Consider the following 26,804-nt stretch of genomic DNA (forward strand, 5'->3'; position numbering starts at 1 on the left):
TCTCTCTCTCTCTCTCTCGACCCTCTCCGTCCGTGCTCTCTCCATCTTCCTCTCCATTTCCCTCTCCCTCTCCCTAGCTTCTCTCTCCGTGTTCTCTCTGTAACCCTCCCTCTCTCGTCTAAGGACTCTATCCTTCCAAACGGGTTCCTCAAACAGGAACGCCCCCCTGGCATCCTCGATTTTTACGGCATCTTCACAGCACAAGAAAAACAGGGTGACATACCTGAATCCTGGGATACCCTAGCAACGTTCCCAATCCTTGCCTTCAGATCTCGATCACCGGCTTTTGGATTAGAGCATGAGTAGATATGGGGTCTGGAAAACCGGAAGCATCTCCATCATCGATGTTTGTGGCTCCATCTCAAGATGTCATCGGCGATGTGCCAATTTCAGGTGAGCATTTTGTTGCTTTGATCTGTTGCATCTCAGTGCTTTTTGGGATTTTGATGGTTGAATTTCTATGAAGTTCTGTTTCTACAACTTTTACTCTCTCTCTCTCTCTCTCTCTCTCTCTCTCTCTCTCTCTCTCTCTCTCTCTCCTTTTTTAATTTCTTTTAAAAAGGTGGCAGCAAGATAGTGTCATTGATAATAGTTTGCCTGGCGTGGAAGATGGTCAACAAGGGTTCTTCCATGCTGGATTTTGGGAGTGTTTGCATCGCTTGAGACGGATTTAAGGTTCTCAAAGTGTATATCCTCCACAATTGCTGGCTTCATCTTCTGCCACCAGTGTCGAGAACACAAATCTTTTGCTGATGAGGTGCAAACAGTTCCAAATTGATGGCTCTGAGGCCTGTCTCTGGAAAATGTTGCCGCCGGTAAGCACCCTCAATGATGTGTGTTACAATTCTTCTAGACTTCCAAGAAATCTTTGTAAGGGCCTGTTTGGATGCCTGTAAGTTGGGTAAGTGGGAAGTGACTTACAGGGAAGTCACTTACAGGTGGTGTTTGGGGGAGAAAAATCACCAGTAAGTAACTTACAACCTGTAAGTCACTTACAGGCAAATCTACCAAAAAACTGCAGGGGGATGGGGGTGGGAAGTCACTTCCCTGTAAGTCACTTACAGGCTCAACGGTCAAATTTTTAAAAAGAGGGGAAGAGGGAGAAATGCACGAACCCACCAAATATCTCTCCGTCTCTGCAATCTCTCGCTGCAGTTACTGCCTTCCGTCTCTTCTCCTCCTAAAACGGTAGGGTTTCATCTACCCATTTTTTTCTCCTTTGAAAACGGGAGTGGTTTGGCCTTACTCTATAAGGCACGCCGGCATCCAAACAGTCACTTATACGCACCTGCGTATTTTTTCACACGTGTCATGGGCCTCTAATCCGAACAGACCATGTGATGCAGCATCCCATGAAACCGTCAGGGACTGTGGCCTGTGGTTGGTGATCCTGTAGATCGTTTATCTGGTTGGTCTCACTGTGGCCTGTGGTTGGTGATCCTGTGATGTACTTGCAGTGTTGGTGAATCTCTTAGATTGCATAGTTAGAATGCAAGTAATTTAACGATCTACATCAGTGTTGGTGAATCTCTTAGATCCTGAGCATCAAACTCCTCATTAGAGAATGAGAAACACTTTGATGATAGAGTGGGATTGATGATGCGCTGGCCCTTGGAAATTACATCAGATTGCACAGTTGGAATGCAAGTAATTTAATTATTAGATTTTCTATTAATGTTTTTAAGTTTATTCTCAATGCTTAAATTGAGTTATTACTCCATATTATAGATTTTTTGAATTCGTGGGCCCACTTTTATAGCCCACTTGATGATTGGTTTAGCTTAATAATTATCTCAAATATTCATCTTGATGGGCTTAACAAAATAACATATTTGATCCCATGTTTTTTTATATGATTATAACATTTTAGAACGATTCCCCAATCTAAGCTATGCTCGATGTGAATATACAGCTTTCTACCTGTAAGTAACTTACAGGTTATCCAAACAGAAAAAGTAACTTACCTGTAAGTGACTTACAACTTACATCCAAACAGGTTACCTGTAAGTAACTTTCACCTGTAAGTCACTTACAGGTAAGTCACTTACAACTTAAAATAACTTACAGGCATCCAAACAGGCCCTAAGGGTTTAAGGGAATGTATTTGCATTGGATTTTTGTAGGCATTTTCCCAGAACAAAGCAATCTATGCAGCTGTTGAGGATGAATTCATCACAATTAATTTGACGAAAAGCCCTACATAAACTGCTGTGAATCTATTGAACCTTACTATAGAATCCAGTGTTGGTGATCTAGCAGCTCCAGAATTTATAGTTGGTTCGTGGGTATCCAAAGGGGATATTTCTACAAGCACGGTATGTTTATTTGATTGTCTTAATTCCAGGTCCTACTTCCATCAATATGATTCACTCACTCTACTGGAAATTATGCATAGGTGTTCTTTCACCATTCTTTGAAATGCATAGTTAGACTATAAGAACTAAGAGTGCCACTTTCTACACAGTTAGGATCATATTCATGCTTGTGACAAATTTGAAAGCTGAATGTCTTATATCACATGAGAGAATTACACAGACTGCAGCAAGAACTGTGATAGCTATTTGATTCCATTTGAACATTTATGTGATAGTTACATGGAACTTTTGGATCTCTGAACCCACTTTCTCATATGATGTACCAATCCGTAGTTCCTATAAGGATGCTGGTAACCTGTTTTGAACTAAAACAATTGTCTCATAACTTCTAAAGCCTTTCTGTAGATTGACTTTTGATTTAAAACTCTGTTCTTGTAGCTTAGGTACAAACATATAGGTATTCCGGTTAGGTGTTGAAATGAGGATGCTTTTCAATGCTTGTTGGATGCCAAGATCTATGTCCAACAATCAAATCTGTTCATGTTTTACAATGCTTGTTGGATGCGACATACACTAAAAGTTTTTAGGGGTGGAGGAATTTAGTCATAGAATATTTTGACCTTTTGCCATTGAATGCAAACTGTTGAGATATTTCCATTCTTAACTATCAATTGGTTGGCCATTAAGTTTTGGGATCTTTTATTGTTCAGGACATTTGTTGACTAGATCAATTGCAGCAGGCTTGTTTTCTGGGATCCAGTCCATTCATAGAGTAGGCATCATATTCAATGATCCAAACTGTTCATATGATTGATCTGATTTTTTGTGATCCTTGGTGTTCTTACAATAGAGTCCTTATTTGTTTTACAAATCTTTTACACGATTGGGCATGTTTTCAATATTCCAAACCGTTAATATAACATGGACCATTCAGAGATCAAAACTATCTGCATAATTGTTCAATTTGAATAAACCATTAATATGGTTGGGTCTATTTATGATGATCTAAACTGTTCATATGAGTTGGCCTTTTTCCAGCGATCTAAACCTATGACACGCTTGGGCCATTTCAGTGGATCCAAACTTTTCATATGATTGGCCTTATATCCATTGATCAAAATGCTTAATATGATTTGAGCAACTTTTAGTGATTCAGACTCATTATATGATTGGGTCTGTTTTCAGTGACTGATGGTAATTGACATGCTAAGTTGATCCATATCTTTCATTTGATTGTGTTGGTTCACAGTGATCCATACTGTTACAATCTTAGGGCCCTTATTTAGTGCTACAAACCATTCAAATGTTTGGACTTGTTTTTACTAATCCAAACCATTCATATGATTGCTTTGTTTCTGTGATCCAAACCATCTATATGTTTTATAATCAACAAATCAATTAGTGGGGGCTACATGCACCAAATTTGTTAGTGGTTCAAATTATTCTTATTATTGGACTCTTTTTCAATGACACAAACCTTTGATATGCGTGCGCCTAATCAAGGGATCGAAATTGTTCATATGTTTGGCTGTTTTAAGTGATCTAAACCCCTTCATATGATTGGATCAAAACCGATTGGTAAACTTAGGCTTCTATTTACTAAGCCAATGAATTAGTGTTTTATAATCTTTGTTGGGTTACACAAGCACAAGAATTCATTATGGGAGGAATCTTGACATATCCTTGTGTTCATTTTCAACAATCTAACTAATCATACGATTAGCTAGTGTCTGGTGATTCAAATTGTTAATATGGTAGAGTTTGTTTTCAACAATCTAAACCGTTCATATGGTGTGACCTATTTTTTGGCACAACCCTTGGTGGATCTGTGATTGTGTTTTCACCCATTTGAGACAATTAAGTGCATGAGTGATACATGAAAGGCCCATTTTCAATTATCCAAACCACTAATATCTCTTGTTTTGTTTTTAAAGGTAGAAACTATTCTTATGGTAGGTTCCTTTGTAGTTATCCAAACCCATTATATAATTTGAGTCATTTTAATGAACCACACCATTCATATTATTGAGGCCATTTTCAGTGATTCAAATCAATTGATATGCTAAGGCCTATGTTTCAACAATCCAAGCAAATTAATCCAAACCCTTTACATAATTTGGCATGTTTTAGTGATCCAAACAATTTGTAGTGTTGAGGCCAATTTTAGTGATCCAAAGTAATTGATATGCTTAGGCTCATGTTCAACAATCCACGCAAATGTCTTATAACCCATGTTGGTTGAATTGATGTACCAGTAATGTCAACCATGAATATTATGCTAAGTCTCATGTCTAGTGATCCAAATAGTTGATGTGATACAAAACTCAACGGATCTGTTTTTTTCTTCACCCATGTGAGACGATTGAGTGCAAGAGTCATGCACAATGGGCCCATCTTCAATTATCCAAACCATTAATATCTCTTGTTTTGTTTTTACTAGTAGAAACCGTTCTCATGGTTAGATCCCTTTGTAGTGACCAAAACCGTTAATCATTTACGCACTTCTAGTGATGCGATGTATTATTCAAATGGTCCCATTTTCAGTAGCTAAACCATTTGTAAGATGGGCCAACCTTTTAAAATGCTTTTGGGGTATTTGAAGTGATCTAATGGGGCAAACCTTTTGAAATGCGCAGGTTGTTTGGAATTATCCAAATTGTTCATATTATTGGTTCTTTTTAAGTGATCCAAATCCTTTATATAATTTTAACCATTTTAGTGATCCACACCCTTCGTATTATTCAGGATGTTTTTAGTGATCCAAATCAATTGATGTGCTAAGGCCTATGTTTCAACAATCCAAGCAAACTTATTCGAACCCTTTAATAATTTGGCTTGTTTTTGTGATTCAAATCATTCGTAGTGTTGAGGCCATTTTCAGTGATCCAAATTAATTGATATGCTTAAGCTCATGTTCAACAATCCAACCAAGTGTTTTATAGCTTGTGTTGGTTGAATTGATATGCCACTAATGTCAAACATGAATATTATGCTAAGGCCCATGTCTAGTGATTTAAATAGTCAATGCGATACAAAACTCGGTGGATCTGTTGTGTTTTCACCCATTTGAGACAATTGAGTGCATGAGTCATGCACAATGGGCACATTTTCAATTACCTAAACCATTAATATATCTTGTTATGTTTTTATTGATAGAAACCATTCTTATGGTTGGGCCCACTGTAGTGACCAAACTTGTTAATCACTCGCTTCTAGTGATGCAAACTATTTATAAGAATAGTCCCATTTTTGGTAACCAAATCATTTGTAAGATGGGCCAACCTTTTGAAATGTGATGCATGACATGAAATTCAAATATGATGTGCAAGATTTTCAGGCTTTAGATCATGTTAGTTCAGAAACAATTACACAAAATTCTGTCACGCCCCAAACTTGGAAACCGGGCTCACAAAATTTTCGATCGCCGAATCCGGCGCCGACAGCCTTCGTAGTACCCCATGAAATAAAAGACTATAAGGGGTGCCTATTTATAATAAAACCCTATACCCCAAAACTCGCGCCATGTGCGCAACATATTACTTGGAGACGAAGTAATAAAAAATAACAACTAATCCACACAATCTAAATCGTCCATGATATTCCTAATAACAATAATAGGCAAAACCCAAAGTATTAGATTAATTAGAATAGTGGGTTGCGATCATGAGAACCCATGGTGGGATTTACATGACTATTGGGCCCACTCCACGAACCAAAACACAGTCTTTTAACTAGGAGGCCCTCCCTGGACGTGGTGGGGCCCTCCTCCTCCATGCGTACGTACGTAGGGGTGGCGTGTGTGCGCGCGTGATGTCCTCATCAAAATGCTTGGGCCATTCGAATTAATCCAATTGGGCTAACCATCTGAAATGCTTGGGTTGTTCGTAGTGATCCAAATTATCGTTCATATTACTAGCTCTTTTTAAGTGATCTAAACTCTTCATATAATTTGGGCCATTTTAGTGATCCACACCCTTCGTATTATTGAGGCCATTTTTATGATCAAAATCAATTGATATTCCAAGGCCTATGTTTCAACAATCCATGGAAGGTGATCCAAACCTATTATATAATTTTATCCCTTTTAGTTATCCAAACCCTTCGTATTCTTGAGGCCTTTTTTTAGTGATTCAAATTAATTGATATGCTAAGTGTCATGTTCAACAATCCAAGCAAATATTTTATAGCGCATGTTGGTAGGATTGATATACCAGTAATGTTGACCATGAACATGCTATGGCCCATGTTCAACAATCCAAGCGAATGTTTTATAGCCCATGTAGTGTTTTCATCCATTTGATACAATTGAATGCATGAGTCATGCGCAATGATCCCATATTCAATTATCCAAACCATTAATTTCTCTTAGTTTGTTTTTACTAGCAAAAATTGCTCTTATGGTTGGGTCCCTTTGTAGTGAACCAAACAATTAATCACTTAGCTAGCTTCTAATGACCCATTTGAGACAATTGAGTGCATGAGTCATGCACAATGGGCACATTTTTAATTACCTATGCTGTTAATATCTTTTGTTTCGTTTTTACTAGTAGAAATCGTTCTTCTAGTTGGATTCCTTTATAGCGACCCAAACCGTTAATCACTCAGCTTGATTCTAATGATGCAAACTATTTATAGAAATGATCCCATTTTCGTTAACCAAGTCATTCATAGGATATGCCTTCCTTTTCAAATTCTTGGGTGATTGAAGTGATCCGGTTGGGTGGTAACCTTTTGTAATGCTTGGGTTGTTTGGGGTGATCCAAATCATTCGTATTGTTTGCTTTTTTTAAGTGATCCAAACCCTTTATATAATTTGGGTAATCTTGGTGATCCACACCCTTCGTATTATTGAGGTTTTTTTCAGTGATCCAAATCAATTAATATGCTAAGCCCCATGTTTTAGCAATCTAAGCGAAGTGATCCAAACCCTTTACATAATTTGGGCCATTTTAGTGATCTAAAGCCTTCGTTTTATTGTGGCCATTTATATTGATTCAAATTAATTGATATGCATATGCTCATATTCAACAATCCAAGCAATTGTTTTATCGCCCGTCTTGTCTAGTTGATATACTGCTAATGTGAACCATGAATATTCTAAGGTTTATATTTAGTGAAATCCAAACAGTTGATGTGATACAACTGTTGGTGGATCTATCATTGTGTTTTCACCCATTTGAGACAATTAAGTATGTGAATCATGCACAATGGGCTAATCTAAACCTTTTGGATGATGGACATGTGTTTATTTGATCGGTTGATTTCTAGTGATCTGAACCATGAATATGCAAATGCTCGTGTTTAGTGATCAAAGTAATCAATGTTATAAAGTCCTTTGCACATTTGAAATTATGAATTTGCTCATTTGAGATAATTAGTGCTTGAGTCGTTCACAATGGGTCCATTTTCAATGATTCAAACCCATCTGTATCTCTCCTTCTGTTTTTAGTGGTATAAACCATTCATATGATTGGGCCCCTTTGTAGTGATCCAAACCGTCAATCACTCAACTTGTTTTTAATAATTGAAAACTTTGTGCAATTGGTCCTATTTTCATTAACCAAACTATTCAATGGATTGAGCCAACCTTTTGAAGTGCTCGGGTCACTTGAAGTTATCCAACTGGGCATCCAATATGTTGATGTTTTACAATCCTTGATAGATGCCACATGCTTCAAATTTATTTGTTCGGAGTCTAGTCGCAACTTATTTCAAGATTTCATGGTCGAACAAGATCTTTTTAGGTATCCTTGACTACCAATTCATTAGTTGCTGTCAAATAATCTATTTTTTTTTTAGAGATTAGGAAGTTAATCTGTAAAGTTATGATTTTTTATTTTTTTGCATGTGATTAACTTACATGGGTCATCTAAAGTTGATTCATTTTCAGTGATCCAAACCTTTAATATGATTGGGTTCGTATTTAGTTGTCCAAACATTCATTTAATCGCCAACTTCCATGATCCTTGCCGTACTCGTGCATTTAGGTTTTGAGTAGTTTAAACCTTCTATTTGATTAGGGATCCACATTAATGATAAAATGAGATATCTTGCTCAATTAGACTTACTGAATAGAGAGGAGGAAAAAACTGACTACAGTAGCTAAGCAGGAGGTCCACAAAAAATTCTAATATGTGATACATTGATGGGGACATCAGAGGACCTACTTGAGTGTACCAAAGACGGAGACGATCACCCACATCAGCACAACTTTCTTTGTGGATGGGAGACGAGTTCCAAATGGGGCCCGCGGGCCATTTTGAAGACCCCACATGCATTTGACATGCATCAGGAAGACTCCACCTTGGGATGATGCATGTGGGCTGCTTAGGAGATCATTTTAGTCATAGGATTTCTATTTTGTGTCGATCCGATCGTTGCATCTTGTTGATTGGGCCATCGGGCCACCAGATCTTTTTAGATCTGGGCTCCTTGGACTTTGATCTTGATTTTTTATTTTTTGTATTTTTTTGTTATTTTTAGGAGTTATTTGATGGTTTAGATTGATAATATATATCTTAGTTTTCTTATTTTGGATGATGGGTCATTTTACTTAAGTGAATGGCATAGTTGTAATTATGCTGAATTTTAATTCCGAATTTTTTAATTATAAAACTATAAGGGGAGTGGAGTTCCAACCCTAAGGGAGATTTGAGAAGGAAAAAAAAAAAAAGGACGAAGAGACGCTCTTTTATGTGAAGGAATTTTCCTCGGTTTTTTTAGGGTTTGTGAGAAGCCCTCCCTTTATGTGGAGGAATTTTCCTCAATTTTTTTTAGGGTTTGTGAGAAACCGTCCATTCTAATTGAACTGTAGAAGGGTAGAAGCTTGTTTGGTGGTGGATTCCCCAAGGTACATCCTTCCTCTTTCTTTTATTCGAAAGGTATATTTCTTCTTCTTCTCTTATCTTCTTCTTTTCCCTTCCATTACAACCTTCTAACCCCCTAGATCTTCAATTTTCTATTTTTTCCAATTTCTAAAATCCCTAATTCCAAAATCCTCAATTCTCATGAACCCTAATTTTTCAAATTTCAGATTTTCCCATTCCTAACCCTAATCATAAAACCTACTAGTCATTCCCTTGAATGTGGAACGTGCCTATGCTAAATTGGAAGTTCTATCCTTCCATCGAGCCTAGTTTTAATTGATTTATATGATTTCTTAGCATATGGGCATGTGATTTAGGTTAAATCCAATTTTATTTCCTATCGTTTACTCTTAATTACTTGGAGGATTAGCATTTTTTGTTAATTGAATTACTTTATGGACTCTTTCATAATCTCCATGTTGCATGCTAGCATTAAATCATGTGTCCTACATTAAATTTGGTAACAGAGAATAGGTTTGACATAGGATTTTTGTGTTGCATCTAGGTTAGTCACATATAGGGTTATTGAGTATGCATTGCATATAGGATCATATTGCTGAATTTTCAATTCGCATCCCCACCTATACCATTGCTATAATTTCAGCATAGTAATTTCAGGTTGCCATATTCCTGAATTTTCAGCTTGTAATTTTTGGATTACACCCGTGCTGAATTTTCAGTTTGCTACCCTCAAATTACTATTTTGCTGAATTTTTTGGTTAGTCTGTCTAGCGTGATCTCTAGGTTAGTACTATCATTGTCATCACATTGTCTTAGGACCTAGGGTTTCCTTTACGATGTCCTTGTGTATGCCCACTCGTTCAGAACGTGGTTTCGGCTTACATCCCACTATGAATCTAGAACAGATTGTCGAGGCCCTTAACGCTATCTACAATCGTTTGACGGCTATTGAAGCACGCAATAAGACCATTGCGACTCAATTGACTGTGACCAATACATGTATCAATCGGCTTGAAGCCTCCCTTCAGGCAAACCCCGACACTGGGGAAGATGTCCAATCACAAGCTGGTGATCAAATTGAAGGATTTGAGACTATGCCACTTGCAATTATTAGCCTCACCTTAAGCCAAATTGTAGAAAATGATGATTGGCAGAATTCAATTTTCCACACTTATGCCAAGTGTTTTGGCAAAAACTGCAAGGTGATCATTGGTAGTGGCAGTTGCATTAATGTGGTATCTGCTTACACCGTGGACCACTTAGGTATGCTAGTCGTTCCTCACCCTCAGTCCTATCGAGTCTCATGGGTTGACGCATCTTCAATTCTGGTTTCTCAGCGTTGTCTCATTCCCATCCAGTTTTGTTCCTATACAAACACGTTGTGGTATGATGTTTTGCCTATGGATATAGGCCACATCATTTTGGATAGGCTTTGGTTGTATGACAAGGAGGCAACATTGTTTGATCACTCGAATACGTGTTCGTTTCTATATGAAGGCAAAAGGATTGTCTTGAAGTCTCTCCCGCCTAAAAGCACATTAGAAAAGAAGGTGGACGTCAAGAAACGTGGTCCTGAAGGTGTGATAAAACTCTAGCTTGAGTCTCTTCGTATAGTTAATGCCAAATAGTCCGAAAGAAAGACTAAAACTGATTTGACATTGCATGCCCACATGGCAAGTGATGTCACACCTAAGGTTATTATGGAGATGCCATCTGAGGTGAGTCCAGTATTGGAGGAGTCCAGTGTTGTTATTCCAGAGGACATACCGGATGAGCTTACACCCATGCAGGATATTCACGCATTGACTCTACCAAACCTTCATCACGATCAAATGAGACCTAGGGAGGAAGTGAATTTGGAAAGACGAGTAGATAAGCCGAAGACACCTAAATGATTGTAGATGAGCTTAAGACCCCTATAGATTGCATACCCACGTCTGTGTTCCATAGGCCTTCAGAGTTTGCACATGCATCTAGACAACATATGCATGACTTGCATGTGGAGATTAGAAAAAGAATTAATACAAGTAATGAAATTTACAAAATGATTGTTGACTCACGCCATAGGTTTAAAGAGTTTGTTATGGGTGATGAAGTCATGATTAAAAAGCACGATTTCATTTTTGTAATTGTGGACTGTTTTTTGAAAATGAGTCACTTTCTCCCATGTTCTAGAATGTCTAATGCCACTAACGTGGCGAAGATATTCTTTGAGGAAATAGTTCGTCTACATGGTTTGTTGAAGACCATTGTGTCGGATCAAGACGTATGGTTTATGAGTTATTTTTGGAAAATTATATAGCACATGATGGGGACTAAGTTACAGTTCTCTTCGGCATACCATCCTCAAACTGATGGTCAGATGAAGGTTGTCAATTGAAGCTTAGGAAATCTATTACAATATCTGGTGGTAGACCATATTAGGACATGGGATGCAGTTTTGCTCACAGCCGAGTTTGCATACAACAATTCCATCAATAGGTCCATAGGAATGAGTTCATTTGAAATAGTATTTGGGTACAAACCTAGAAAGCCTATAAATCTCATACCCATGTCCGTTTCGCATAGGCCATTTGAGTCCGCAGATGCATTTGCACGGCATATTCATGTTTTGCATAGTGAGATAAAGAAGCGCATTAATGCTAGTAATCAACATTCTAAAATCCTTGTAGAATCACATCGTAAGTTTAAGGAGTTTCAGGTGGGTGACTACGTCATGGTCCGCATAGATGAGCCTAAGACCCCTATAGATTGCATACCCACGTCTATGTTCCATAGGCCTTCAGAGTTTGCACATGCATCTACACAACATATGCATGACTTGCATGTGGAGATTAGAAAAAGAATTAATACAAGTAATGAAATATACAAAATGATTGCTGACTCACACCATAGGTTTAAAGAGTTTGTTATGGGTGATGAAGTCATGATTAAAAAGCACGATTCCATTTTTGTAATTGTGGACCGTTGTTTGAAAATGGCTCTCTTTCTCCCATGTTCTAGAATGTCTAATGCCACTAACGTGGCAAAGATTTTCTTTGGAGAGATAGTTCGTCTACATGGTTTGCCGAAGACTATTGTGTCAGATCGAGACGCATGGTTTATGATATATTTTTGGAAAACTCTATGTCACATGATGGGGACTTAGTTACAGTTCTCTTCGGCATACCATCCTCAAACTGATGGTCAGACAGAGGTTGTCAATCGAAGTTTAGAAAATTTGTTACGATGTCTGTTGGGAGACCATATTAGGACATGGGATGCAGTTTTGCCCACAGCCGAGTTTGCATACAACAATTCCATCAATAGGTCCACAGGAATGAGTCTATTTGAGATAGTATTTGGGTACAAGCCTAGAATGCCTATAGATCTCATACCCATGCCCGTTTCGCATAGGCCATCTGAGTCCGCAGACACATTTGCACGGCATATTCATGTTTTGCATAGTGAGATAAAGAAGCGCATTAATGCTAGTAATCAACATTATAAAATCTCTACGGATTCACATTGTAAGTTTAAGGAGTTTCAGGTGGGTGACTACATTATGGTCCGCATAGATGAGCCTAAGACCCTTATTGATTGCATGCCCACGTCTGTGTTCCATAGGCCTTCAGATTTTGCACATGCATCTACACAACATATGCAAGACTTGCATGTGGAGATTAGAAAAAGAATCAATACAAGTAATGAAATATACAATATGATTGCTGACTCACACCATAGGTTTAAAGAGTTTGTTATGGGTGATGAAGTCATGATTAAAAAGCACGATTCCATTTTTGTAGATGGACCGTTTTTCGAAAATGGCTCACTTTCTCCCATGTTCTAGAATGTCTAATGCCACTAACGTGGCGAAGATATTCTTTGGGATGATAGTTCGTCTACATGGTTTGCCGAAGACTATTGTGTCAGATCAAGTATGGTTTATGATATATTTTTGGAAAACTATATGGCACATGATGGGGACTTAGTTACAGTTCTCTTCGGCATACCATCCTCAAACTGATGGTCAGACGGAGGTTGTCAATCGAAGTTTAGGAAATCTGTTACGATGTCTGCTGGGAGACCATATTAGGACATGGGATGCGGTTTTGCCCATAGCCGAGTTTGCATACAACAATTCCATCAATAGGTCCACAGGAATGAGTCCATTTGAGATAGTATTTGGGTACAAGCCTAGAACGCCTATAGATCTCATACCCATGCCCGTTTCGCATAAGCCATCTGAGTCCGCAGACACATTTGCACGGCATATTCATGTTTTGCATAGTGAGATAAAGAAGCGCATTAATGCTAGTAATCAACATTATAAAATCTCAGCGGATTCACATCGTAGGTTTAAGGAGTTTCAGGTGGGTGACTACGTCATGGTCCGCATAGATGAGCCTAAGACCCCTATAGATTGCATGCCCACGTCTGTGTTCCATAGGCCTTCAGATTTTGCACATGCATCTACACAACATATGCATGACTTGCATGTGGAGATTAGAAAAAGAATCAATACAAGTAATGAAATATACAAAATGATTGCTGACTCACGCCATAGGTTTAAAGAGTTTGTTATGGGTGATGAAGTCATGATTAAAAAGCACGATTCCATTTTTGTAGTTGTGGACCGTTTTTCGAAAATGGCTCACTTTCTCCCATGTTCTAGAATGTCTAATGCCACTAACGTGGCGAAGATATTCTTTGGGATGATAGTTCGTCTACATGGTTTGCCGAAGACTATTGTGTCAGATCAAGAAGTATGGTTTATGATATATTTTTGGAAAACCATATGGCACATAATGGGGACTAAGTTACAGTTCTCTTCGGCATACCATCCTCAAACTGATGGTCAGACGGAGGTTGTCAATCGAAGCTTAGGAAATCTATTACGATGTCTAGTGGGAGACCAGATTAGGACATGGGATGCGGTTTTACCCACAGCCGAGTTTGCATACAATAATTCCATCAATAAGTCCATAGGAATGAGTCCATTTGAGATAGTATTTGGGTACAAGCCTAGAACGCATATAGATCTCATACCCATGTCCGTTTCGCATAGGCCATCTGAGTCCGCAGATGCATTTGTACGGCATATTCATGATTTGCATAGTGAGATAAAGAAGCGCATTAATGCTAGTAATCAACATTATAAAATCTATGCCGATTCGCATCGTAGGTTTAAGGAGTTTCAAGTGGGTGACTACGTCATGGTTTGCATTAGGCACGAACGTTTCCCACATGGAACTGTGAGGAAATTGCATGCCGTAGTGCAGGTCCATATAAAATTTTGACAACAGTGGGCCCTAATGCATATGTGGTGGATCTTCCATCTGACATGGGCATTAGTGCAACATTTAACGCGGAGAACCTTGTGCCTTGTGATGGACCCACACATCTATCTTATATTCCTCCTACAAACCTTTCTCCTATCTCAGATGATGGTGTCCCTGACCCTGTCCCCCACCCATGGCCTTTATCAGACTTTACTTCCCACCCATTGCTTTCTTTTCCATCACTACCCGGTTAGAAAGAAGAGATCAAGGATGTTTTGAACCACCAAGCGGTCTCTACCTGCCATGTAGGATATTAGAAATACCTCGTGAAGTGGAAGAACAGGCCAGAGTCAGACAACACCTGGATTACGAGGCAAAGTTCTAACACCTTGATCTTATCCTCCTCGAACGTTATCATAGCTTTATTTCGCCAGTAGTGAATTTTCTCAGCTGGGGAGAATTGATGGGGACATCAGAGGACCTACTCAAGTATATCAGATACGGAGACAATTACTCACATCAGCACAACTTTCTTTGTGGATGGGAGATGAGTTCCAGATGGGGTTCGTCGGACCATTTTGAAGACCCCACATGCATTGGACGTGAATCAGGAAGACCCCACCTTGGGATGATGCATGTCGGCAGCTTGGGAAATCATTTTATTCATCGGATTTCTATTTCATGTCGATCCGACTGTTGGATCTTGTCGATCAGGCCATAGGGCCACCAGATCTTGATTTTTTTAAATGTTTTTTGTTATTTTTAGGAGTTATTTGATGGTTGAGATTGATAATATACGTCTTAGTTTTCTTATTTTGGATAATGGGCCACTTTACTTAAGCGAGTGGCATAGTTGTAATTATGCTGAATTTTAATTATGAATTCTTCTCAGCCGGGGAGAATTGATGGGGGACATCAGAGGACCTACTTGAGTGTACCAGAGACGGAGACGATCACCCACATCAGCAGAACTTTCTTTATGGATGGGAGACGAGTTCCAGATGGGGCACACCGGGTCATTTTAAAGACCTCACATGCATTGGACGTGCATCAGGAAGACCCCACCTTGGGATGATGCATGTGGGCTGCTTATGAGATCATTTTAGTCATAGGATTTCTATTTCGTGTCGATTCGACCGTTGGATCTTGTCGTTCAGGCCATTGGGCCACCAGATCTTTTAGATCTGGGCCCCTTGGACCCTGATCTTGATGATTTTTTTAATGTTTTTTTTTGTTATTTTTAAGAGTTATTTGATGGTTGAGATTGATAATATATGTCTTAGTTTTCTTATTTTGGATGATGGGTCAATTAAGCAAGTGACATAGTTATAATTATGCAGAATTTTAATTCTAAATTTTTTTAATTATACAACCACAAGGGGAGTGGAGTTCCAACCCTAGTGGAGGTTTGAGAAGAAGGAAAGAGAGAGAGAGAGAGAGAGAGAGAGAGAGAGAGAGAGAGAGAAGAGAAGCTCTCTTATGTGAATAAATTTTCCTCAGTTTTTTTTAGGATTTGTGAGAAACCCTCCCTTTCAATTAAACTGTGGAAGGGTAGAAGCTTGTTTGGTGGTGGATTCCCCAAGGTACATCCTTTCTCTTTCTTTTATTCGAAAGGTAGTCTTCTTCTTCTTCTCTTATCTTCCTATTTTCTATTTCATTACAACCTTCTAAACCCTAGATCTTCAATTTCCTATTTTTTCCAATTTCCAAAATCCTCAATTCCAAAATCCCCAATTCTCATGAACCCTAATTTTTCAAATTTCAGATTTTCCCCTTCCTAACCCTATTCATAAAACCTACTAGTCATTCCCTTGAGTGTGGAATGTGCCTATGTTAAATTGGAAGTTTTATCCTTCCATCGTGCTTAGTTTTAATTGATTTATGTGATTTCTTAGCATGCGAGCATATGATTTAGGTCAAATTAGATTTTATTTCTTATTGTTTACTCTTAATTACTTGGTGGATTAGCATCTTTTGTTAATTGAATTACTTTATGGACTCTTTCATAATCTCCATGTTGCATGCTAGCATTAAATCATGTGTCATGCATCACACATTATGTACAATGATAGTGCCCTTCAACTATTACTGGAAAAAAGCCCTTTAACTACAATACCTAAATTTGAGAGACCATTTATCATCAAAATAAATGTTCTAAAAAATATTTTTGCTAAGATGACCTTAAATTGTGATTATGAGCCTCTACCATGGAATAAGAGTATGTTAGAATTTATATAATATTTTAATTAAAATGGTAAGGATTTACCAATGAGGGGTTGTAAAATTAAAGAGTCTACGAGAGAAAACACACATCTACAACACCTGCCATGTAAGAATGCAAGTTGGAATGGGTTATAACTAAATTATTTCCCTTGTTTCAAGTTTTACTTGGTAAAAAATACAAAACAAGAAATAAGAACATAAAAAGAAAATGGAAACTATAAAAACTAAAAAGAAGAAAAGAAAAAAGAAGGAGAATTTAGGCAAATGATGGTTCTTGAGCAAGAAGCAAGAAGAACATTAAAAGAAGAAGAAGAAGAAGAAGAAAATTAAAAAAGTAAGAAGAATCTAAACAAAAGATGGTTCTTGAGCATGATTTCCAAGTAGGTGAAAACTAAATAATGTCCTAAATTTTTTTGTTGGAATGACCTTTTATCAATAAATGAAACTTCATATACAGGTTAAGTTCCCGATCTCTAAAAAATTAGATTATTTGAAAATACTAATTATGAATGATTTTTATTTTTTATTTTTTAAGTAAGCTAATCTTCATGCTAAGGGTCTTTCTTGTTTTAGGATACTCTTGATCTTAGTAAGGTTTGATAGTTTACACATATAGCTAATTACACCCTAAGCACATAATACACAATTTCACTAAATGCCGAATATCATTCACCTCCAATAAAAGGATAGTCAAATCCATAGTCAAGGATGAGCCTACCCCAATCATTTTTTTTTTCTTCTTTTACTTAGATCTAAGGATTCAAAAGATGTGAGGTTTCACTTCCTAAAACCTATCACGAGTTTGGGCGAATGGCTTTGGTTGTGGGTTTGCTCCCCATAAACATGAGTTCGATTCCCTTCCCCATGGGTTACTCGAGTTTGGGCAAATGACTTTGGTTGTGGGTTTTCTCCCCATAGATACGAGTTTGATTCCCCTCCTCGTGGATTACCCGTCACGAGTTTGGGTTAATGGCTTTGGTTATGGGTTTGTCTCCACAGACAAGAGTTCGATTTCCCTCCCCGTGTGGATTACCTGTCACGAGTTTGGGCGAATAGCTTTAGTCGTGGGTTTGCTCCCCATAGACACAAGTTTGATTCTCGTCCTTGTGTATTACTCGAGTTTGGGCAATGACTTTGGTCATGGGTTTTCTCCCCATAGATACGAGTTTGATTTCCCTCCTCGTGGATTACCCATCATGAGTTTGGGCAAATGGCTTTGGTCATGGGTTTGCTCCCCACAGACACGAGTTCGATTCCCCTCTCCGTGGATTACTCGTCACGAGTTTGGGTGAACGACTTTATTCGTGGGTTTGCTCCCTACAGACATAAGTTCGATTCCCCTCTCAATGGATTACACGTCACGAGTTTAGGCGAACGTCTTTGGTTGTGGGTTTTCTCTCCACAGACACAAGTTCGATTCCCCTCCTTGTGGATTACTCGTCACGAGTTTGGGCGAACAAATTTGGTCATGGGTTTGCTCCCCACAGATACAAGTTCGATTCCCTTCCCGTGGATTACCTATTACGAGTTTGGGCAAATGGTTTTGGTCATGGGTTTGCTCCCTATAGACACGAGTTCGATTCCCTTCTCTTCACAAGTTTGGGCAAACGGCTTTGGTCATGGTTTGTCTCCCCACAGACATGAGTTCGATTTCCCTCCCTCCTAATTACTTGATATACGTGGTTGGCGGGTGATTGCATGCATCTGTAGGGAATAATCTCGCCGTAATGGGGTGGGGACACCCTATCATTATATAATAAAATAAACTTCCAAAAGTTTTTTTTTTATAAATCCTCACATCTAGAGACTCTTGAAATCTTAACCCTCAATTTCATTATCTATCATCATTGACGAAAGGGTTGGGGTAAGGTCTCATGAGCGTGAACATAGCTTCCTTTTAATTGGACTATCTTCAATAGGTAAAATCACACACCACTTTACACAAGGGTTGATTAGCTATGGAATCAAAGTAATAACCATCGATCCTTAATTTTATATTGAAATTTCTTTTATGAAAAGTGCAATGCCTTCCATTTAAGATACACAAATGTTTCTGTTGGATAAAGGCATGCCCAATTTATTTCATGATACACTACTTTTTTCCTTGAGAGATAACAAAGATTTTATTGAAAGCACTGCCAAAAGGCAAGAAAAGAAGTACAACCTAATGCTAAAAAAAGACAATATTCGTAGCCTTAACCAGTGTTTGAAATATCAGTATCGCATTACGTATCGCACCCTTGGGATGCAGATACCCATCGGTTATTGCATGAGATATATCGGTTGTATCACATAATGTATCGTTGTTGTTGTAAACATGGGGAGACATTGGGAAATTGGTTGAATTTTTCAATGAAAAACAAAACATTATAAAAAAACAAGTGCACATTATAGGTTTTATTTGTATGGGGTCCTAATCTATGCATTGTCTAACCGAATTGATGCAAGTATATTCAAAGTCTATTAATATAATTTATAAATGTAAGAAGATATGTGCAAACACAAGCAATACATTCAAAAAAAAAAAAAAAAAAAAGAAGAAGAAGAAAAAGAATCACCGGATCAAGTTACATACATGTTTGATTTTATGTTTAGATACAAAGATTGCAACTGATTTGTGAGAAATTAGGAATTTTTGATTTTTGATTTTTTTTCCAGTTTTCCACAAGTTGGCTCATATCCTCCAAATCTTAAAATTGAAGCTCCCAATCCATGATTTTTCATTCAAAACATGAAAAATCATGTATTTGTAACAATTTGACATTGATTTAACATGATTTAAAAGGAAAGAAAATGATTTTTTTTAAAAATGCTCACCAAATCAAACATATGGGATATATTGATCTATTTCCATTTATTTATTCACATACATTGAAACTTTCTCCTTTTAATGATAAAATGTGCCGTATGTATTTCTCTAAGTTCTTACAAAAATCTAGGGCTCCCTTTGTCTAGCATTTGGGAGACTTGGTTCATGATTGTTCCATGCTATGCCCATTTACTGTGATCAATAAGTTTTCTTCTGACTTGCCCAATTGTTGACTGCATCGTTCAGGTTTGTGTTGGTCAGTTGAATTTCATCACGAACCAATCCCAATGTATGAGAATTACTATGACTATGTATGTAGAGTCATACATGATTTAGCATTCATGCCAGAGTTTATATCTGCTAACTTGAAGCATTTTTACCATATTGTGTATCTTTTTAAATATTTGGATTGTGAATTTGAAGTGGGACATCCACGCAAATCCCTGATTTGTTTACCTTTCTTTACAAGGAAATGTTTAGTGCATCATTGGACTAACCATTTGAAAAGCTTGGACAATGTTTAGTGGATCAAACCACGAATTTGATCAGCTGATAATTTAGTGCATCATTCATCCATAATTGGCAATTTTCAATGATCCAAATCATTAATCCAAATCATTAATATCTCACAAATTACGGTTTTAGTGGTACAAATAGTTCACATGATTTGATCCTTCGGAGTGATCCAAATCGTTGATCACTCGGCTTGTTTCAAGTAATATAAATTTTTGTATGATGTCCCATTTTCCTCACCATACCATTTATAGGATTTGGACTAACCTTTTGAAAAGCTCGAGCCATATGAAGTAAGCCAATTGGGCTACTCTTTTATACCATTTTCTCTAACCAAACTGTTTTTAGGATTGGACCAACCTTTTTTAAAAGCTTGGGCCTTTGTTGCATGTCCATGCATGCATTGGGGGGATTGGTTTCCCTTCCATGCAATGAATGCTCAACCCCTGAAAAGTGGCAAAAGATCTACTAACATGCCTTTTGCCTAGAGGTTGCCATTTTGTTTAACCATGTTGCATCTGCTATTGTTGTTTCTGGTTGCTTTTGTTGGCTCTCTAGTGCTTTTGTTGATTCTCCAGAATTTCCTAGACTACAGAATTGGAGGGGGCAACTATTTTCTATTTCAGATGGCAGGCGAAGATGTCTCTGCTTTAGGGAGGGTGTTGCACGTCCATGCATCGGGGGATTGGTTTTCTTTCCATGTAATGAATACCCCAAACCCAAAAAAGGGTAAACATGCCTTTTTCCTATGATAGACTAAAATTTGCGATGCAAAAACAACGCTTCTCAATTCAATATAGTGAAAATTGAAAATTTTAAAGCGACCAAAACAGTACCCATATTCATTGATGTAGGGACCAGGGTCCAAATGCTATTATATTAATATCAAGTTGCAAATTGACAGCTAACCTCCTTGTTATTTCCATCAACTACACCAACTGTTGCTACATCTGTGATGCATGAATTAAATAACATATCCAGATATTGTTCTTCAATCTGTCAGGGAGTTGGCTAGAAAACTTGTAGGTGAGCACACCTGCACAAAAAATTGCAATTTAAATAGTAGTCATAGCATGTTTATGAAAACGCAATACTAATGAATGATGTCTATTTGAGTAAGAAGTCTTAGATGGTTGTCCAATATTATAATTTTACGGAATCTTGCGTTCAAGTGGTCAAGTATGTGTTTAGATGCCTTGAATGGTGTTGAGCAGTTCTATGAGGGAAAGAGTGCTGAGATCATTTACAGTAGAGCTGAATGGGTATGCTTTAATAGTCTAGTTGAGCTGCAAACCATGAAAGACCATGCCTATGATCAATCTTCTTTTTAAATTGAAACTTGCTTACTCATTTACAATTTTCTTGTTGTTTGTGGATGTTGCACAGGAAGAGTGACAATATAAATATGAACTCCTCTTGGAAAAAAAACTAGGGAATTAGCCTCTCTCTCTCTCCCCCTGCCCCCAACCCCTAAGTCAACTTCCAGATGTATATCAATTATGATCTTTTGCATTGATTAGCTGTCCACGGTCCATTTGTGAGTTTATCTGGTAGATTTCAAGCAACTTGTCTTTTACATTGTTTAGCTGTCCATGGTCCATTTATGTTTTATCTAGTAGTATCATGTATTTCAAGCAACTAGTTTGGGATGTTATTCTTGTACTTCAATTGTCTTGTTGCATGCTAACCCGACCTAATTTTTATTTGACCTATACTCGTTAAAATTAGGTCGAATTCATGGATGGGATCTATCAGGTAGCCCTAGCTTCGAGAACCCATTGACAGCCCTACTGGCCCTAATGCGACCTATGTGATAAATGGGTCAAATTTGGGTAGGGCCGTATTGACCCATTAAATTGATATGTCGGGTGATTTTGATTTCAACATGACCTAGGCCAAACTCAATTTTTTATGGGCTGGGTCTAGGTCCAAAACAACAATTGGATTCTTAAAAAGGGGTTCCATTACTGAATTTCTATTCTTTGATAGTCGTTTATATGGCCACATTTTCTAGAAACCTAATGTGTGTTTGGATTTTAGGTTGGTGACGGATCTGTCAATCATGTGGTAAGTTCATTGTACATACAAAAGATCACTAAAAATCCACTCAGATGGGCCACCCCACTAGGAACAATCTAGAATTGCACCGAATCCAACACACGAAGGTGATATTGAGGTTCCATTTTGTAGAGAGGGTTGAGATGAGGTGATGTGCCTGATCAACGATCACAATTGCCTATTTTTTAAATGTGTTTGAGAGAGTTTAGGCTTTGAATTTGGGTTGTCTTCGAATAATTCAAACTATTTATACGATGTTTCTTATATGGTAGATAGATAACCAATAAAATCTTTACATATGATTGATACATTCAATCGAAGAGATTTTTGGGTCATCCCATATTCGGGATGTCAATGGGTTCTGGACCTATGGGTCCGGGTACTTGATGATCCTGGCATAACTTTAAGGGGTCCAGGTCCCATAGATAAATTTGAACAGGCCATATATTTCCTTTCCTTTTCTTTGAAAATTTTAGGTACTGTCATTAACGATAAGAGTTGGGCTTTTGGCATGGCTTTATCCTTGGGCAGGTATTCTAAGCTCGATTGGATGGATATATTAGCAAACTGAAGAATATATCAATGGTCAACTGAAAAATAAACATGGTTGTACTTTCATCCGAGTAAATAATGGTAACATAGGTCCATTTTTACTAATAAATGTGATTTTTTTTTTCTTTTGATTGATGAGGGATGGGGACCAAGGATTGATGCCCGATCAATGATCACAATTGCCTATTTCTTTAAACATGTTTGAGAGTTTAGGCTTTGAATTTGGGTTGTCTTCGAATAATTCAAACTATTTATACGATGTTTCTTATATGGTAGATAGATAACCAATAAAATCTTTACATATGATTGATATATTCAATCGAAGAGATTTTTGGGTCATCCCGCATTCGGGATGTCAATGGGTACCTGGACCCATGGGTCCGGGTACTTGATGGACCTGGCATAACTTTAAGGGGTCCAGGTCCCATAGATAAATTTGAACAGGCCATATATTTCCTTTCATTTTCTTTGAAGGGTTTGGGTACTTGATGGACCTGGCACAACTTTAAGGGGTCCAGGTCCCATAGATAAATTTGAACAGACCATATATTTCCTTTCATTTTCTTTGAAAATTTTAGGTACTATCATTAACGATGAGAGTTGGGCTTTTGGCATGGCTTTATCCTTGGGCAGGTATTCTAAGCTCGATTGGATGGATATATTAGCAAACTGAAGAATAAATCAATGGTCAACTGAAAAATAAGCATGGTGGTACTTTCATCCGAGGAAATGATGGTAACATAGGTCCATTTTTACTAATAAATGTGATTGTGTTTTTACTTTCGATTGATGAGGGATGGGGACCAAGGATTGATGATGACTTGCCCAAGCTGCCGGTGACTCATCCAAGTCTCAATTGGAATCATGACCAAATGATTCAGTTGGAATTGTTGAGTCAAAACACAATGATGAGGGCATCTACTTTCTTTATTGATGCAGTTCTCTATTTATCAGTACATGCCAAGTAACCAAACGTATGTTATCAGTATTATGTGCTTAACTCTTTTTTCTTTTTCTTTTTCTTGTTTTTTTTTTTTTTTTTTTTTTTTCCAGTGTGGCACTACCGAAGAACATAAAGAGGCGAGGTATGGAATAATCCATGAAGATAAGGAAACCATTTCCTTTGAACTTTGCTTACTAGTTATCTTGCATTATGCAATCAAAAGGCCAAATTGACATGTGGGTTTTGAGTTCCAACTTGAATAGGCTTGGGCCTGTAAGGACTCACTGACGAGCTTAGGCTAGATTTAGCCTAGGTCGGCCTGGCCTATGGGTCAACTGACTCAAATCGCTTTTGAGGAGGGTTCAAACCAAGCTAATTGAGTGGCGGGTCGGGTTCAAGCTAGACATATGGCCTTTTAAGAAAATGGGTCAAACTTGGCTTGAACCCCGTCCACATAGGTTAAAGGGTTGGGCAAGATGACTTGGCTTGACCAAACCAAAAACTCAAAATAAAATAAAGAAAAAGTATGGATAAAAATCCTTTGTCTAGGCTCAAGCCCAAACTGATTTTTTAACGGGTCCAATTTATTGAACCTGAACTTGTTAAAATCTGGTCAGGTTCATTGGGTACGCTTGACTTTGGGTACCCATTGATAACACTACCCTTGCCTTCATTTTTGAAGACCTAGACCAAGACTGATTGAGTTCGGGTACCCATTAAGTACCCATCAGGTCTTTAAATTTAGTTTTTGAGTTGGGTTCAGGGAAAATAAGACATGGATTAGATCACGCATACACATCCCGCTTTGATATGCGCTCTCTTCATCATTTAATTAATTATACTATTAAAACTAAGTATACCCAACATAGACCCGACCTGAGCAGACTTTAACTCATGGACCTGGCCCAAACTCAAGTAGACCAAGTTCTTAATTGAGTTCAAAAGGTGAGACTTGAACCCGAGTTGATTTCTTTATGGGTCCAAAAGATGGGACTTGGACCCATTAAAATCGGGGGCCGGGCTCATTGGGTATCTGTTGGTACAGGTCCCCATTGACAGCTATATTTATTATAGATATATTAGGAATTGTTTTAATATTTGAATTAATAGATTTTTGGAAGTTAATCAAAAGATAAGATTCATAATCCCATAGATGCTGAAAATATCATTTGAGAGGATTTAATCACGTTTGTTGAGAGAGGATTTTGCAAATCCCACACATATGTGAAGCCTAGCCACATAAATCTATGTACCTATTTAAAACATGTATTTGGCATCGATATCAGGATGATTCTATTATCGGTGGCTCAAAATTGACTAGCATGATGGTTAGAATAATGTGTTTTTTAGGATTGATCCAGGGATGATGCAGCCTATCACTTGGACCATTAGATTGACTTGAGAGTTATAACAAGTTGTGGCCTTCCATGATGTCCGTGTGACATCCACTCATACCGGTTTCTCTAGCTCATGTTAGGATGTACCTATTTAAAACATGTATTTGGCATCGATATCAGGATGATTCTGTTATCGGTGGCTCAAAATACAAGGGTTAATGACAATCTGCCATGTCGACACATGTGGTGAGCTGCCTTAGCCTGACCTGAAAATACAAGGGTTAATGACAATCTGGCATTTTCTGAATTTTCTGAAAATTTCTCTTTGTTGGGTTAACAATAATCTATTAAGATTTTGATTGGAAACAGAAAATTTCTCTTTGTTGGGTTAACAATAATCTATTAAGATTTTGATTGGAAACTGGTATATCTTTCTAAAGTTTGCCTCTTACCTCTCCTTTGTGGATTTTCTCTGGAGGAAAGGTTTTGTTAGTTTTGTGAATTTGTCACTTGACATGGCAATGTGCTTTCTATGTGTAAGAACTTGGTATAGATATGATGAACCTTTATGCATTAGTATTTGGAGAATCTGTTCTAAATGATGCAGAATGTATTTATATCTCCTGATAGGAATGATATTACAAAGAAACAGATCAAGCTTGACCCTAGCCAACCTGAGGGTGCAAGACACTGGTACTCTCTCTCTCCATAATATCAAAATAGGTCTCTCTTCTTCCTCATTTTTTGCCATAATATCAAAATAGGAAATATATGTTTTGGTATGGTCAGTTATGGAGTTGTGCAGCAAGTTCATTTTGAGAGGTTCCAGGCCTAATTTGATTGTCATGGTATTTGGAATCAATAGACCTCACATGAGAAAAGCCCAAAGAAGTACAAATAGACCTCACACGAGAAAAGGCCAAAGAAGGACCACACGGATTAGGTGGTATTGCTCTCCCCCAACAATGGTTCAATTTGATTGTCGTGGTATTTGGAATCAAGACATGACCCATTGGGCCCCATTTCAACTAGGACCGGGACCCATAATTGCACTTGCTGAGAGCTTGAGTCCTGCAATTGCCTAAGAAGTTTCATGCCAAGTTTTTAAATTATGTTCTTGGTATCTCGTGTTTAACTCTTGTCTCTTTTCTCTCAATTTTTATTTTTTATTTTTAAATTTTGTTTATTTGTATTTATTTTTATTTTACACTTTTGAACTTTTCTTGTTATTTATTTACTTTGCATTAGGCGATGAACAGGCTAGGTTGGCCTGTGGGTTTGAGTGCCAACCTAAATGAGTTGGGCTTCGGCCTAATATAGACCCATTGTCGGCCCTAGCCCTGTTATAATATGGGCTGGCCTGCGGGTTGGTTAACTGACCTAACGTGCTTTTGAGGTGGGTTCAAGCGAAACTAATTCGGTGGTGGGTCAGGTTTGAGCTAAAAATATGTACATTTAAAAAAGTGGCTTGGAATTGGGTTGCCAACCCACGTAGGGTATTAATGGGTTAAGCGGACGCGGATTTCCTGCCAAAGCCTTCAGCAGGAAGTTTCTGTGCTGGAAACCTAGGTGGGGCCCACCGTGATGTTTTTGAGAAATCTACCCCATTCATCCGTTTTGTGAGCTCATTTTAGGACCTGAGACCAAAAATGAGAAGGATCCAAGACTCAAGTGGGCCGCACAAAGGAAAAGGAGGAAAGGAAATTCCTACCATTGAAACCTCCCTGGGTCGACAGTGATGTTTAAATTACATACATACCTTCATAGGCATCATTCCTACTGAGATGAACTGAAAACACAATTATTGTACTGATTTAAAACTTATGTGGCCCCACAAATATTTCAACTATGGACATTCAATCCTCACGTTTTGGACCCACTTGAGTCTTGGATCCGGCTCAATTTTGGGTCCATGTCCTGAAATGATCTTTAAAAATAAATGGACGGGGTGGATTTCTCACAAACA

At 37.9% G+C, this 26,804-nt stretch overlaps 1 long non-coding RNA gene across 2 annotated transcripts; it reads left to right on the forward strand.

The window, feature by feature from the left end:
* LOC131237130 (uncharacterized) lies at window positions 1-26,052 on the forward strand. Of its 2 annotated transcripts, XR_009167056.1 has the most exons (8): window positions 1-393; window positions 563-815; window positions 2,124-2,315; window positions 22,538-22,612; window positions 23,192-23,532; window positions 23,612-23,643; window positions 25,469-25,531; window positions 25,603-26,052. It is a non-coding gene; the product is annotated as an uncharacterized LOC131237130 (long non-coding RNA). The 2 variants fall into 2 exon arrangements; XR_009167055.1 differs by lacking the exons at window positions 1-393; window positions 563-815; window positions 2,124-2,315 and adding an exon at window positions 21,960-22,337 and having other exon boundaries at window positions 22,446-23,532; window positions 25,782-26,052.
* The last annotated feature ends 752 nt before the right edge of the window (window positions 26,053-26,804 follow it).

This window comes from Magnolia sinica, chromosome 2 (genome assembly GCF_029962835.1).
Source record: "Magnolia sinica isolate HGM2019 chromosome 2, MsV1, whole genome shotgun sequence".
Lineage (NCBI taxonomy): Eukaryota > Viridiplantae > Streptophyta > Magnoliopsida > Magnoliales > Magnoliaceae > Magnolia > Magnolia sinica.